A 15,038-nucleotide genomic window follows, 5' to 3' on the forward strand; every position below is an offset into this window, starting at 1 on the left:
CTGTATTGGGTCAGGCTGATGAGAAACCCCAAGGCAGTGATATATTTGAGATCTCTGGAAGACGCAACCTCCAACGATGGCTATCGAGGGAGCTCATGGTCATTTCATGTAGACCCTAGTAGAATAAGGCAGGATACTGCAGATCTGATTAAAGATCGATACCAAGAAGATCAGCAGTTGTAGAATTGTTTTTATGTTGAAGCCTGGGTCTATTTTAACAAACTATTTTAACAACGATCATGGCTCTCTCTACACATGTTATCTGGATTCGATATACCCTGAGATTAAACGAACACTGTATGTAAATTACAGACTGGGTATTCTGCAGACCAGGGAAAATCTAACCAGAATTCACAGGCTCACCGCTGGTCTTGATCACTGTGAATTCTGTAAGTTTAGAGGGAAAGACAACCTATCTCACTTTATCCTGTCTTGCACAAAATATGATTCCGTACCTAGGCTCCTTCCCCTTTTTAAATGGTTCAAATGTTTCAAATCGACATGGATGCCATGTGCTAGAGCTGACGATGAGTATGTTCTTAACTCCGTATCATCATATTTATAGGCGGTGTGGTCCAGTCTTAGAGAGACGCCTACCTGATAAGTATTATACCCAACCAGACAATCAATTATTGGTGTCTTTTTATTTGATTTTATATATATTGTATTATGTATTAAGATACAAATTGGTTGTTTGACTTGTCTTCTTCTCTAACACTCCCATGTACACACACTTTAATACAAGCACGTTTTTCACTGATGTATTAGATGATTGTTTTTACTGGAGCTGTGTGTGTAGGAGCTGCTTGCTCTCTGTGTACTTACCCTACCTCTTTTTTCACATTTTTATAATGGCATTGACCCGCAGTTGCCGAGAGCATAGATATCTGCATCTATTTACTGTATGTCACCATGCTGCTTAGTTAATCTTACTGTATATGTTTTAAGCATTTAAGAAGTATGCTTTTTTGTCTCTAATTTATAGTTTTTACCATTGTAAAGCTGACACAATTAACAATAAACTTGACTTCACTTGACTTGAATGCAATAGTACACTGCATTTCCACTTAAAACCCAGAACCCAGACTAAGTGTTGTCAATATGATTACCTTTTAATTTTATAAGGGCTTTTATTACCCAATCATAAATTCTTTTCTCATCACAATGTACCGCGGTATACTGTGAAGTTACTGCAATATACAACAGCCCACTATATAGGTATGTTTTTGTGCCTTCTACCTTTAACACTACTGAGGCAATTTAGATCTACCATGAAAAAAGACCCTTCCCACCCTATAGTCTATATTCCTACAACATGTTATATACATCTGTTCAGCCCTTTTCTCAATAAGTTTGTTTAATCTACACTCAACAACATAACACACCCCTCCACTCCACTCTGCGATATGACACTCCACTCTGTAACAGGTCACTCCATGAAATGCCACTCTACTCCGCGATATGCCATGTAACTCCAAGCCACTACACTTTAAGCCTCTTCGCTCTATGCCACTCCACTCTAGATTATTTTGCTCTATGCAAATCCACTCTACACCAATCCACTCCACTCCAAGCCACTTCTCTCTGCACCACTCCGCTCTACGCCATTCCACTCTACGCCACTCGACTCTAAGCCAATACACGCCACTTCACTGTATGGCACGCCACTCTACACCACTCTGCGCCACCCTACGCTACACCACCCTGTGCTACTCTACTGTACGCTATTCCACTCTGCGCCAGTTCACTCCACGCCCCACCGCTCTATTCAATTCCACTCAGCACTGCTCCACTCAATTTTCTTTACACCAGTCCACTCTACGACACTCCACTCTACTCTATGCTACACATGAACCATAAATCACCACTCTACCTTGCACATTGTTCTCGCAAAAGATTTAATTTGAGATGCCCTAAGTGTTTGTATGAAAGCTATGATTTTTCATACTATAAGTGATGTAAAATGAAAGGATACAAGTGGTGCACCATAAAGGCAGGAGTTATAGTTCATGTACTATGGCTAGTTAGTTTTGTACTGCGTACGGAGATGCACAAGTTAGTAGTAATTTGAAGGTGGTGTGTAAATTATAAATCTAAGGTATAAGTATAACTTTAGAATTTGTAATCTTGGTGTGGTTTACGTTTGGTTTGTATCGAAACAGTAAATACAATTTTCCTAAATGTAAATAAGCTTTGCCTTTGGTTTTTGCATTGTTATATGTATGTATGTATAGGTAGGTATTAACATATAATGTTGCAACATATCTAGAAAGAGAGATACTTTGAGTACGGGTAATAATGAAATGTGCTTCGTGTGGGATTGGTCTAAAGTGGAATTCAACTTTTGAAGCTTTGTGTATAGATTTTATGATGGAGTGCTGTTTGTTTAATACATAGTAATACTAATGCTTACTCTTTAGAAACATACTGTAATGAGTAGAGGTGTAGTAGAAAGTACAAACTGGGTGAAGAAGAAGCACCATATATATTGACTGAGCTCTACATTAGGCTGGTGCTAGGTGTGATTCATGGTTTGGAAGCAAGACTTTATCGAAGGAAGACACACTCATTTAGTTGACTTTTCTGTATTATATTTGTTTCGTAAGCTGGGCAAATGATGAAAGGTTGTGGTAGAATTTATTGTAGGACTATTAGATTGATTGTATTGAATGGGAATTATGTTTGATGTATTAAATCAGCATTTGGCTGGCTGAATTAAGTGAATGTTTGCTTGGGTGAATGGAGTGGGTTTGAGGTAGGCAGTATTTATTTGGGCGCTGGATGGTACAGGGTGGATGTAAGGTGGGCGTTTTTTACGGGGGCTCAATTTGGCATCCTGCCTAAGGTGACCATGTAGTCCAATGCCTGTTAGTTTTAGTGTACTGTATGGCTTGAGTGGATGTTATGAATGTTAAGTGGTCAACATTTAAATGGTTTCAGGCTTTGTATTTTTATCTGCATTTAGGTTCTGTGAACTGAGTAAGAGCCATGATTTGTCCATTGACTGGTCATTATGCATTGTGTGACATCACTTTCATTATAGTGCATCTTCTTGACGTAAGATCTACTATAATGTTGGGTTGTTTAGTAGGCTTTAGGTTTGGTGTTTTCAGTGACCATGAGTTGTACACCATCAGTGTATGTTAAGGGGAATGTATTTGTTTAATTTTATGATTGGATCCTCAATAGATGCAAAGCAAGATTGTCCTAAAAGACACTTGGATATTTAAAAATTGAATTGAGAATGTTGAATAACAAGTGAATTGAGCATGATGTGGTTGTGGCTTGTTTAATGACTTTAGCAGATACAGGGTTATTTAGATAGAACAGGTGATAATGTGTGTATTGTAGTGACACCACAATGGACATTGACACATCATCAGTTATACTTTTGACATTTGTGGTTTGATATTGCTTGTTGCAAACTGGGCTGCTTGCAGATGCCCCCCACACTTTTTGCCCCCATTTGAAATGCTTGATTCTGTGGTAATTGATCTAAAGGTGTGCTGGGTCCAGCTAACTAGGCTCAGCCCCAGTGTTCCTCCTCTTAAAAGTTAAATGTGAATGAGTACACCCAATTGACAAGTACTTTTACAACTCTGTAAGGCCTTAGTATATGGTACCAGTGGTACCCAGGGCAGGGATTTTAAAGGCATACCAGGGCTGCAGCATGTATAGTGCCACCGAGTGACCGAAAATTGAAGTCTGCAGGTCTGCCATGTCAGCCCTGCATGAGCAGCTTGCCTGCTCAAGAGCGGCCCTGCAAACAACTTGTGTGACACGGTCACCTCACTGCATTTAATATGTCAGTCACCCCTAAGTTAGGACTCCTATAGCCCAAGAGGTGGGGTGCCTTATATTATATGTGTGGAAGTATATGTGCACGCATATACAGCCCTGTGGTAGTATCCTAAACATAATTCTACTGCAAGTGACCGATGGTCTATCAAATAACGTGGGCTGGCATTAGTTTATTTCCTATATGTCCAGCTCCATGATGGCTCGGTCGATTTTTTTATTTGGGTTTGGTGTCAAACACATGGTTTTTAACCCCTAGCGCACTGGTGGTGTCGAAGTTTAACCAGCAGGTACCCAGGTGGCATTATGGACAGTGCCCATCTAGTCTAACCAATGTTCCCGTTGTCTTGGTGGGCGTTTTTGAACCCCTGCTGCCAAGACAGAAGTATGACCTCAATCTGGGAACTGTGTGCCACTTCCAGAGGTCAGAGACAAAGGATCTGTGTGAGCAGGAGGTATCTGACGGAAACTTCTAGCTGCAGATTCCTTACCTTTGAATTTCCCAGGGGTCAGGCTGGTTCCGGAACCTTTTGTTTGAGCAATACCCCTTGCGCACCTGTTGAGTGGCTCCATTCGGCTCCACGTGATGTCATTGGCATCATTAGCATCGGTTATGATGTCGCAGTCACCTATATAGGTGCCACCCAGGTGCGCGGACGTCAGTTTTTTTCTTTCTGCGCTAGTTGAGTGCTGATCCGAGAAGAACTACCCCTCTCCCACTTTTTGACAGGACTTTTTCTGACTTTTTAGACAAGATTTAAACTGTACGGTACCTGTCACCGCATGATGTCGGTTACCGACCCCCTACCTCATCTGTCTCTGGTGTCTCGAGTGCGACCATGACTCAGTCGTGCTCGGAATGTCGGGCTATGGCTCCGAAGGCCTTGCAGGAGGAGGCTATGAAGCTCCTTGCTGCCCGGCAGTCGACCAATCCAACAAGACTCAGCAGAGGTCCTGTTCCCTTTCAAAGATGAGGAGGTCATGGGACCGTTCCCGGAGCCCAAAGTCCTCTTCAGTCCACTCAAGGTCTTTGGGACACTCGGGGAAGAGGCACATGAAGAAATCCAAGCGGACTTCATCTTCACCTTGACTGGTGTGACTGGCGCCCAAAGGCGGTGCCAGCCCCATCCTTATCCCCGACGACACAGAGTCGGAAAGGCGTCGCACGACGTCGATTCTTATATTGATTGAACCCAGGGGTTCTGTGTTGTTGCCTGAACATTTTGATGATGTTTTGGGCTCGGGAGAGTATTGGGAGGGGTCTATGGACCCTTCAGAACACCAGGATAATTTTGCATAGCAGATGGACTGGTATGGGGAACTTGGGGAGGCCATACATCTCCAGATACTGACATGCTCTCTCCGCCAACTGTGGCTACAGAGGAGGGGCATCTTATGCCATGGTGGCTAAGAGGGCAGCCGAGGTCCCCGGACTACAGTTGCCCTCTGAATCTCCTGATTGAAGTGCTTCAGCCTGGGTCTTCCATCTCTGAATCCCTTTTGCCCTTCAATGAAACTCTTACTGATGTCCTTCTAAGCATGTAGTCCAAGCCTAGCACAGGGTCTCCTGTGACTAGGACAATTGCACGCCACCATCGCCCGGCTCTGGGTGACCCAAAGTTCCACAGCCAACACCCAACTCTTGGAAGCTTGGTGGTGCAACCATCTACCTCCCGGGATGCGTTCCCTACTGCCCCTCCGGATAGGGAATCCAAGAGGCTAGATTCACTTGGGAAGAATATGTTTTCTTCCTCCAGCCTGGCATTGTGTTCGGTGAATACTGCATGCTTATTGGGCAGTTTCTCCCACTCCCTTTAGGAGACGGTTGCGCAAGTGCTGCCACAATTCGCGTAGGAGGCCCGGGCTGTGCTCTCAGGCAGTTAAAGATAGGAGAGATGCAGCAAAATTCACCATATGGTGCAGCATCAACACAACTGATTTGATGGGCAGAACGATTTCTTCGACAGTGGACTTGCGGTGCCACACCTGGCTTAGGCACCTGGCTTCTCCGGCGTTGCTCAGGCAAACTTGATGGACGCTGTCTTTTTAGGGAGAAGATTGACTCAGCCCTCGTGAGGTTCAAGGACTCTCGAGCTACGGCCAGATTCTTGGGCCTCTTTTCTGCAGCGTGTGGCCAGTCTAGCTTTCACCCCTTTCGTGGCAACTGATGAGGTTTCCAGCCGCGTCCCGCAGACTTCCCAAGTTGTGCGGGACGAGAATGTGGTTCATTCCAACCAAGGAATGGAAGCCAAAAGTCATCGGCCAACCTGCCCCCAGCAGCCGCAGCCTTCAATTACTCCTAGTCTGACTCTGCAAGACCACAGCACTCCAGTTGGCAGAAGAATCCATCATCATCTACCCCACTGGAGGTCCATAACATTGGACAAGTGAGTCTTGCAGATCATTCAGGAGGGCTATTTTCTTCCTTTCCTTTCTGTTCCTCCTCCCATTCTGCCAAGTCAAGAACGGCTCTCGGAGGATCATTTAAAATTGCTCCAAGAGGAAGTTACAGCTCCCCTGGCCAAGGGAGCTATAGAGAGGGTCCCAAATTCAGAAGTAGGCAGTGTTATTCCCGCTCCTTTCTGATTTCAAAAAAGAAAAAAAAGAGTTTTAGCCCATTTAGATCTTTGGAGTGTCAATCTCTTCCTCAAGAAGGAGCAAGTTCAAGATGCTTACTTTATCTCAGGTCTTGTCTGCCCTAGACCAAGAAGACTGGATGGTAGCGTTGGGCCTGCAGGATGTGTATTTTCATATCCCCAGTCTGCCGGGCCACACAATTAACCTCTGGTTCAAGGTAGGCAATGAGCACTTTCAGTTTACTGTGCTCCACGTTGGCCTTACCAGTGCCCCTTAGGTGTTCACCAAGGTGATGGCGGTGGTCGCAGCTCATCTGCGCAGGTTAGGGGTGTCAGCTTTCCCCTACCTCGATGACTGGCTCCCTTTCATCGGTGCTTATCTGGACATAGTGCAGTTTTGGGCCTATCCGCTTGAGCAGCAAGTTCAGGATATTCAGGTTTTGATTCCAATCCTATCCTGGATTTCGGTGAGACTGACTCTGAGGCTGTTGGGCCTCATGGCCTCCTGCATCCTGTTGGTAAAGCATGCCAGGTGACATATGCAGACTTTGTAGTGGGACCTGAAGTTACAGTAGGCACAGCATTGGTGAAGTCTCACCAACGTGGTTCAGATCTCAGAAGGAACTGCGAGAGATCTGCAGTGGTGGTTAACGAACTGCGATTCGATTGGGTGAACAGCAGACTCCTCTCCCTTCACCAACCAGATCTCACAGTCGTGACAGATGCGTCACTTCTAGGATGGGGCAGCAATCTTGGAGAGGTGGAAATCAGGGGACAATGGTCTCCCGCAGAGTCGGGGTTCCACATCAATTTGTTGGAGCTTTGAGTGATTCGGTTGGCATTAATGGCATTTCTTCCCTCTGTCAAGGGGAAGTTAGTGCAGGTGTTCACAGACCACAGCGCCGCCATGTGGTACTGCAACAAGCAGGGTGGAGTGGGGTCGTGGAGCCTTTGTCGAGAGTCCTTGCGTCTCTGGACATGGCTGGAATAGCAGGGCATAACCCTGGTGGTTCAACACCTGGCAGGTTCTCTAAACACCAGGGAGGACAAACTCAGCCATTGATGCTTAGCGGATCATGAATGGCGTCTCCAGTCACAGGTGGCGCAAGGTCTACTTCAGCAGTGGGAAGAACCTTGGTTAGATCTGTTTGCCTCCGAAGAGAATGTGCAATGTCAGCAGTTTTGTGCGCCTCTCTTGCCCAGGGTTCTGAAGAAGATCAGGACCGACCAGGCCCAAGTCATTCTTGTTGCCCTGGACTGGGCAAAGAAAGTCTGGTATTCAGAGCTTCTGAAAATGAACATTGATCCTCCTATCAGGCTGCCCCTTTAGGAGTATCTTCTTTCACAGCAAAAGGGGAGGGTCCTCCACCCGAATCTGTCAACTCTGCGCCTCCATGCTTGGAGATTGAGCGGCGGCAGTTGATGGCTTTTGGCCTTCCTCCCAAAGTACGCAACATTATTTTGGCAGCCAGGCAGCCCTCCACTAAAACGGTATACTCCTGCTGTTGGCAAAAATGTGTATTATACTTACAGAAAGGTCTATTGACCCTCTTTCTGCTTCCTTCTCTACTGTTGTTTCTATTCTTACCCTTGCCCAGCAGGGCTCTGCGTTGGGCATTCTCAAAGGTTATCTTTCTGCTCTATTCGCTTTTTTTGCAGATGCCAGACCAACCCTTTCTCTTTAGGCCTCTAATTGTAAATATATTTTTGAAAGGGCTTGCCAACCTGTTTCCACCCACACCATTTGGTATGCCGTAGTGGGACCTTAATTTGGTCCTCACTTTTCTTGTGTGCTCCCTTCTAACCTTTACAAACTGTCCCCTCCGGCTGCTTACCATCAAGACACAGACTTTCTGGAAGCGATATCCTCTTCCCGGAGGGTGAGTGAGTTGCAGACGCTATCTAGTACGCCACCCTCCATAATGTCCTTTCCAGATAAAGTGGTACTTCGCTGTCAAAGGTGGTGACCTTGTTTTATCTGAGTCAGTCTATCACACTGCCCACCTTATTTGCTCCCCCGCATCCCTCTAAGGAAGAGGAGCACCTCCACCGCCTGGACCCAAAAAGAGCATTGTCATTCTACTTTGACGGCACAAAAGAGTTCTGGGTGGACGACCAACTCTTTATGGGTACGTGGGAGCTGAGAAGAGGTGGGCAGTAAAGAAAAGGAACATTTCTCACTGGGTTGTTCTCTGCATTAAGATCTGCTATTCCCTGGCTAAGAACCAGCCTCCTTATAGATTAAGGGCTCATTCCACCAGGGGAAAGGCTGCGACTAAGGCCTTGGCTAGGGGTGTCCCAGTCCTGGACATCTGTCAGGCAGCAACATGGGCATCTCTGCACACGTTTGCCAACCACTACTGCCTAGATAGTCAGGTCCGCAAGGACAGGCATTTTGGCTGTTCGGTCCTGCAGGACTTCAAGTGTCAGGAATTGGTCCGCAACCACTGTCGGGAGAGTATGGTTTGGGTATCTAATTCAAAGGTACGGAATCTGCAGTTAGAAATCTTTAACAGATGATCAAGTTACTTACCTCCTGTAACGCATTATCTGGTAGAGAATCTATCTAGCTGCGGATTCCTTACAGGCCCACCCATGCCAGCCCGCTTAGCAGACTGATTTTGTAAGGGTTACTCTCCCTTTCAGGGCCCTAGTTTTGCACTTGTTTTAGTCCGTTACTTTGTGGCTCTGCACTTCTGGTGTGGAAAAAAAAGTACTGATGTCCGCGAGCCTGAGTGACACTTTTATAGGTGACCGCGACGTCATAACCGACGCTAACAACACCGATGATGTAACGCGGAGCTGAATGTACTCACCCGACGTTGCGTGCAAGGGATATTGCTCAAGCAAAAGTTTCCGGATCCAGCCTGACGCCTGGGAAATTCAAAGGTAAGGAATCTGCAGCTAGATAGAGTCTCTACCAGATAATGCGTTACCGAAGGTAAGTAACTTGTTCAACACCTCTGGTGATGCGGTGACCCTCAAAGGCTTCACTGGGCCCACTGGACAAAGGAGCTGTCCCCCCCCCCCCCCCTTGAGGACAAAGCCAACCCTGCCCCAGGCACTGTTTGTGCAGGCAGGTGGGAAATTAGCTATGCTGGAGGCGTCCACCTCCACAAGGCTGACAACACCTCTAGGGGCTGACAACTGAGGCGGATGAGGGTAGTTTTGGCCATCTTTAATTTAGGCTTAGAAACTGGTTCCGACTAGTTTTAGTGACACCCACCCACAGGATATTGTCACTACTGGGACGGATTAGCCGCAGGACTAGGTACCCCTTCGCTACTAATCCTCACACCCTCTAACAACCCCTAAATCTAAGATTTAAGGGGCATCCCAGACACCAGAACCTAAAATTCAATGTAATACAGAGAAGAGATCTATTTGTACGACAAGGCAGGACTCCACAATGATAGGCGCAAAGCTCTGCACCTGTGGCAGCCACCCACCCACTGGACTTCAACTCGACCAAGGCAAGAGACCAGTTCCAAAAGGACGGTGAACCCCACTGCAAACTCCAGGCCTCACGAGAACTATCTTGGGCTAGAGGAACTAGTCCCCTGCAGACGGCAGGCACAAACCACAAAGTCTATAACTTGAAGTCTTGCACCCTGACCCATGCGGCGTGGCTGCTCAAAGTTCTTGTGCAGGTGGCTTTTGGGAATTGTAGTCCCAAGCCTCAGTGAGGCTCTACACCATTCCCCTGGTCCTCTGGATAAAGATTTCTCTCACCGGAGTGCTTGCAGGTTTTAAGGCTTGTTGGTGGTCAATCCTACATTAACCTGCTTTATTCGACACTTCAAGAGATCAGATTCATCTGCTTGCACAACCAACCACTCCTGTGGCTCAATCGTGAAGATCTTGCATTTGTTTTTACCCTCTCTTGACACGACTGCCAGCTCCTCTGGCTGCGGATCCGGTTCAGCACCAGAGATAGCAATGAGCACCTCTGCACATGAGTCCTTGAGCCAGGTAGATTGGATCTGTCTTGATGCTCCTGGTCCAGGACCCTTTGATCCCAAAGAGTTTTGCTTAACTCACCCGCATATACCTTTTTGCTAAGGTAACCACTTCAACACCACAAGTCTGATTGACAGCTCGATTTGTCAGCTGAAAATGCACCTCTGCACCCCGCTCCCCTGTGCCAGGCAAAATTGTGCTAGCTGTTGTAAACTGGTCTAAGGATTCCTGAGATCTTAACTCTTAATGGGTTCCGTTGAACTCACCTGCTAAAGTATTGATTGCATAAATGTATTTGTCCCATTGAACGCAACATTAATGTTTTTCACATTGCAAAGAATTGATTTGTTTATTGCTTGAAAATTGATAACTTCTGTTATACTGTATGCATTGATTTCGTGTTGGTATCTAAAAATATATAAAAATCAGAGCTATTTTGATAAATTAGTGTGGGATTTCTCTTGATTTGTTTCTGTTACTTTTCGTCCATGTTGGTGATGTGAAATGCTTAACACGTTCCTCTAAGTAGCCTGTCTGATCGATGCCACTATACCAGGCCTGAGACCAGGTATGCTGAGCGACTACCCAGGGTCCATCTTTGTGTATTGTGTTAGTATTACATGGTAAGGCACCCCTGCCATACCACATAAAACTTCCACCTTGCAACATTGCCTTAGCATTCCTTTCCTCCTATTAAAACCACCGCCATCCTGCCTTGAAAAGAGCAGAAAGTCTGCCCCTGGGATGTAATTTTATATTGAATGCCATAGAAATAAAATATGCAAACACAGAACCTTGTATATGTGATGGATGTCACCTATGCCAAGACGTGACTTACTTACTTATTTATTTATTTGAGTTTTATATAGTGCTGGCTAGACCCGGAGGTATCAGAGCGCTTTACATGAGGATCCACATTGTTACAAAGTTACATCAGTTACATCTGTTGCAAGAAAACATTTAAAGAGCATAGAGGACGAGATAATGGAGCGTAGAATGGTAGGGGAGTAAGGTAAAAGGGTAAGAGGGAGATGCGGTGGAGAGACGAAGGAGAGTCTGCCCAAAGTCCAGCTGGGTAGGTGACGGTCGACGGGAAAGTCCACTGCCCATCTCCTCTATAGCTATCAAGTTAGCTCTGCCAGGCATCGGCCAAAGTGCAAAGTCTCAACGGTCGATGGCAAGTTCACAGATGTAGGGGTAGAGACGAGGAGAACTATATCCAAAGTCTAGCTGAGTAGGTGACGGCCAAGGGGTGACCCAGAGCCGATCTCCTCTATAGCTGACTAGGCAGCTCCACTGGAAATCGGCCACGTTGATCGGTCTCTTTGCGCTTAGGAGTTCAGGTAAAATTTATTTTGTGGGGGAGGCACAGGTTCACTCTTTTCTTGCATTCTCTGCTGCCAAGAATGGGTAGTGAGTTGATTATTAATGTTCACCAAGGGCACTTTGCTGATCCCCATATTCGGTCGTGCATTCGGCGAGGGGTAGGCCTCAATTTTAGGGTCAGGCATCATCCTTCCTGGACCCGGTGTGCTGCTACTTTTGGGTCTTAGCCTGGCTGGCTGGTGACTGCCGTCCTCCCGCAGCCCTGTGGCCATGTCAGGTCGCCTCAAGGCGTTCCCGTCTTGCCCGTTGGGAGGGCCGCAACCTGCCTTCGGCGGGGGGTCTGACACCATTTTAGGATCAGGTATGATCCTTCTTTGACCCGTGAACTGCTGCTTTAGGGTTTAAAACAAGAAATAGCTCCACGTGTCAGATATCCCCAGCGGCGGCCATTTTAGGGTCATGCAATGGGCACAGCTCAATACTCTCCTCGCGTCAGGTCTTTACTCTGCTCCTTCATTGGTGGGACCTCCCAGGACTAGGAAATCTTCTGGTATAAGTGTTTTTTTTGTGTTTTTTTTAGTTCTCCTTCATGCGAGTGACTTATTTCTTATGAGGTTGTTTATGAGCCGGGGGCCATTTTAAGTTCATGCAGCCCACTTCGGTGGTTTTCAGTGAATCGGGCCTGTCCCCCCCCTCCCCAGCATCGTGCTGGGGGAAGAGTGTCTCTTCCATGCCTCTGTTCTCTGCCCTGCCCCCGGCTCCTCTCACCTCCCTCCGGGTCCGGTTTGTGGCGCTGTGTGCTTCTCCTATGCTTCACGCCTGTGAGAGGAAGCGCAGGGACGCTGCTGACGCGCGCGCCAAGTGTGGTTAATGCTTTATGAAATATAAAATTAAGCACCTATTTCTTGTTCACAAGACATGGAATGGCGTCTTTCATGTGGCATTGAAAAGAAAGTGAAGGCTACACCATTCTCCCAGGAGCTATGGCAGACCAGAAGCAGAAAAATGTCCAAGACACGCTTCCTGCCTCCAGCCCTGATTAGAGAGGGTGTCCATTGATTCTGTACAAGTTGACTTGATGCACATGATAACCAGAAAGCCTCACCAAATTAAAAGTACAAAACAGTAAAAATACAGCAGTAACACATTAGCCATTACCGCAGAATCATTAACTTTGCATGAATGGACAATGGCCCGAAAATGCATGTACTGTCAAGAATAAATGAGAGCGTGATTCTATTACTGGTGTGCTAGGTTTGTCCTGAAGAGAATTGGTAAATTATTTTCTTGATTCAGTACCTTGAGCCATGGAAGAATTGAAAAAGCTATCATCTTTCTGAAATTCTTTGGATCTATGTATGCAGAAAGCCAACACCATCCTAGGAGCTAGCCTATAGAGATTGATTTTGCCTCGAAAGAGGAAATTAATCAGGCTCAGATTGTGGCTAAATAACACTATCGAGACCCTTTTCATCCAGGGAAATAGGAAAATGTAAATTCTGGACAATCAAAGCCTTCAAAAGATCAGTAGAATGAACAGATCACAAGAGCTCAAAGACAAACCCTCTGCTAGAATAAAATGCTCTGGTCGGTAGCCAATGACCAGGCAAAAGAACACCCACCACCTCCTGCAGAAAGCAATATAAAGAAATTACTGACCTCTCAAGTTCCAAGATTGAAGACTGCACAGCTTGATATGTGGGTGAAGCAACATTCTTCCTTTGAGGAGAGAGACCATGGACGAGCAAGACGTTGAAGGGGAAAGTGTGAATCCCAAGATGATAATCAGTTCCGAAGTAACAACAGTTGTAAGCTTTCTGAAAGTGAATCTGTCAAATTACCTTTTTCAGCAAGGGTAGTGGCAAAAATGCATGATACAGCTTGCCATCCCATTTCAGATATAGAGCTTCCCTTAGAGACTCCACCAGTGGATATTAGCATAAGAAATACTGATTGCAAAATTGGAAAAAGGTATACCTCAATTAACCCCCATTCCTGAAATATTAGGCAATCGACCACGGGATGAAGCTGATACTCTTGGCTCGTCGAATATAACCTTCACAGAAAGTCTGCTGTCTTGTTCACCTTCGCTGTTAGATGAACTACTAACATAACAATTCTTATGTCGTTTGACCACTGCTAGTGATGTTGAGACTCTGTTCAAAGGGAATGAGAGCTGGCACCCACCTGCTTGTTTAGATTGCACATTGCGGTAGTATTGTCCATCATTACTTGCATCTGCCTGCCCTGAAGCTCGGAAAGAAATCCTGCCAAGGCAGCATGATTAATCCGAAGTATCCCAACTCCTAAATGATTATGCAGAGTTTCTGCATCATAGGAATGGCACAGTCCAATAATTGTATATTCCTTATACTGTAAGGACTGAGAGATTTGGTCCCTCAATCCCCATAACATTCCATTGAAGATGCAGGAGCAGTGGAGGCAGTGCATTCTTGAGCACATACAAGGTACAAAAATATACATGAAGTCATTAGTCCTAAAAGGCCAAGAGCCACCCTTGCAGCTTGATCAGGATTCTTTTTGGAAAAGGGAATTTTGTCCTGAATGTTGGCAAGCCCTTCAAAGACCAGAAAGATTCAGCTGAGATGATTTTCCAGAACCATCCTGATGTAGCAAATCAACTAAGTGATTTTTCAGATTGACTTAGATACTTAATAACTCCCTCACTACAGCTACCTTCCTGGATACTGGGTAACACACCACTATATTACTCTTTCTGAAGAAACCCTCTGCAGATCTGAAGACTCTGCCAAACTACCAACTGATCTCCTTGCTGACCCACCCAGCTAAAGTACTGGAAAAATGTGTTAACAAATGACTGGCCAACCACCTCAACAGCCACCTCCTCATCCCTTCTCAATCCGGTTTCAGGCTCACCCATAGTACAAGACTGTTCTCATCGCCGCCACCTACAAAATTATCATGATCATGGACTGCAGCACTCATCCTGCTCAACCTTTCAGCTGCATTCAACAACATCTCTCACCCCATCCTTATCCAACGCCTCCACAAAGCCAGCTTACCCGAACCTGCTCTCCAAGGGAACTGCTCCTTCCTCACCAGATGCACCCAGGGCAAACAACGTTAACAATGCTGTCAGAACAACGCGGTGCCTTTACAACGGGGTCAGTACAATGACCGCGTTGTTACCACGCGTTCCATTACAAGGCAAGTCATTACAACGACTTGCTTTAGGGAACTTCAGATGTTGGATTTGAAATCCAACACCTTCCCTACTATTGCACAGACTGGAGTTGAAATTGTAAAATATACTATGCCAAACTACAGCGCTTCACTAATGCAAGTCGTTGTAATGACTTGTGCTATAATGGAATGCGTGGTAACAATGCTGTCATT

General features: G+C 45.9%; 1 protein-coding gene across 4 annotated transcripts in view; it reads left to right on the forward strand.

Moving 5' to 3' along the window:
* LOC146868589 (uncharacterized) overlaps window positions 1-15,038 on the forward strand; it is a 1,503,661-nt gene that overhangs the window by 806,320 nt on the left and 682,303 nt on the right. The gene's annotated exons all lie outside the window — the stretch shown is intronic.

Source organism: Triturus cristatus, chromosome 1_2 (assembly GCF_964204655.1).
Source record: "Triturus cristatus chromosome 1_2, aTriCri1.1, whole genome shotgun sequence".
NCBI classification, from domain to species: Eukaryota; Metazoa; Chordata; class Amphibia; order Caudata; family Salamandridae; genus Triturus; species Triturus cristatus.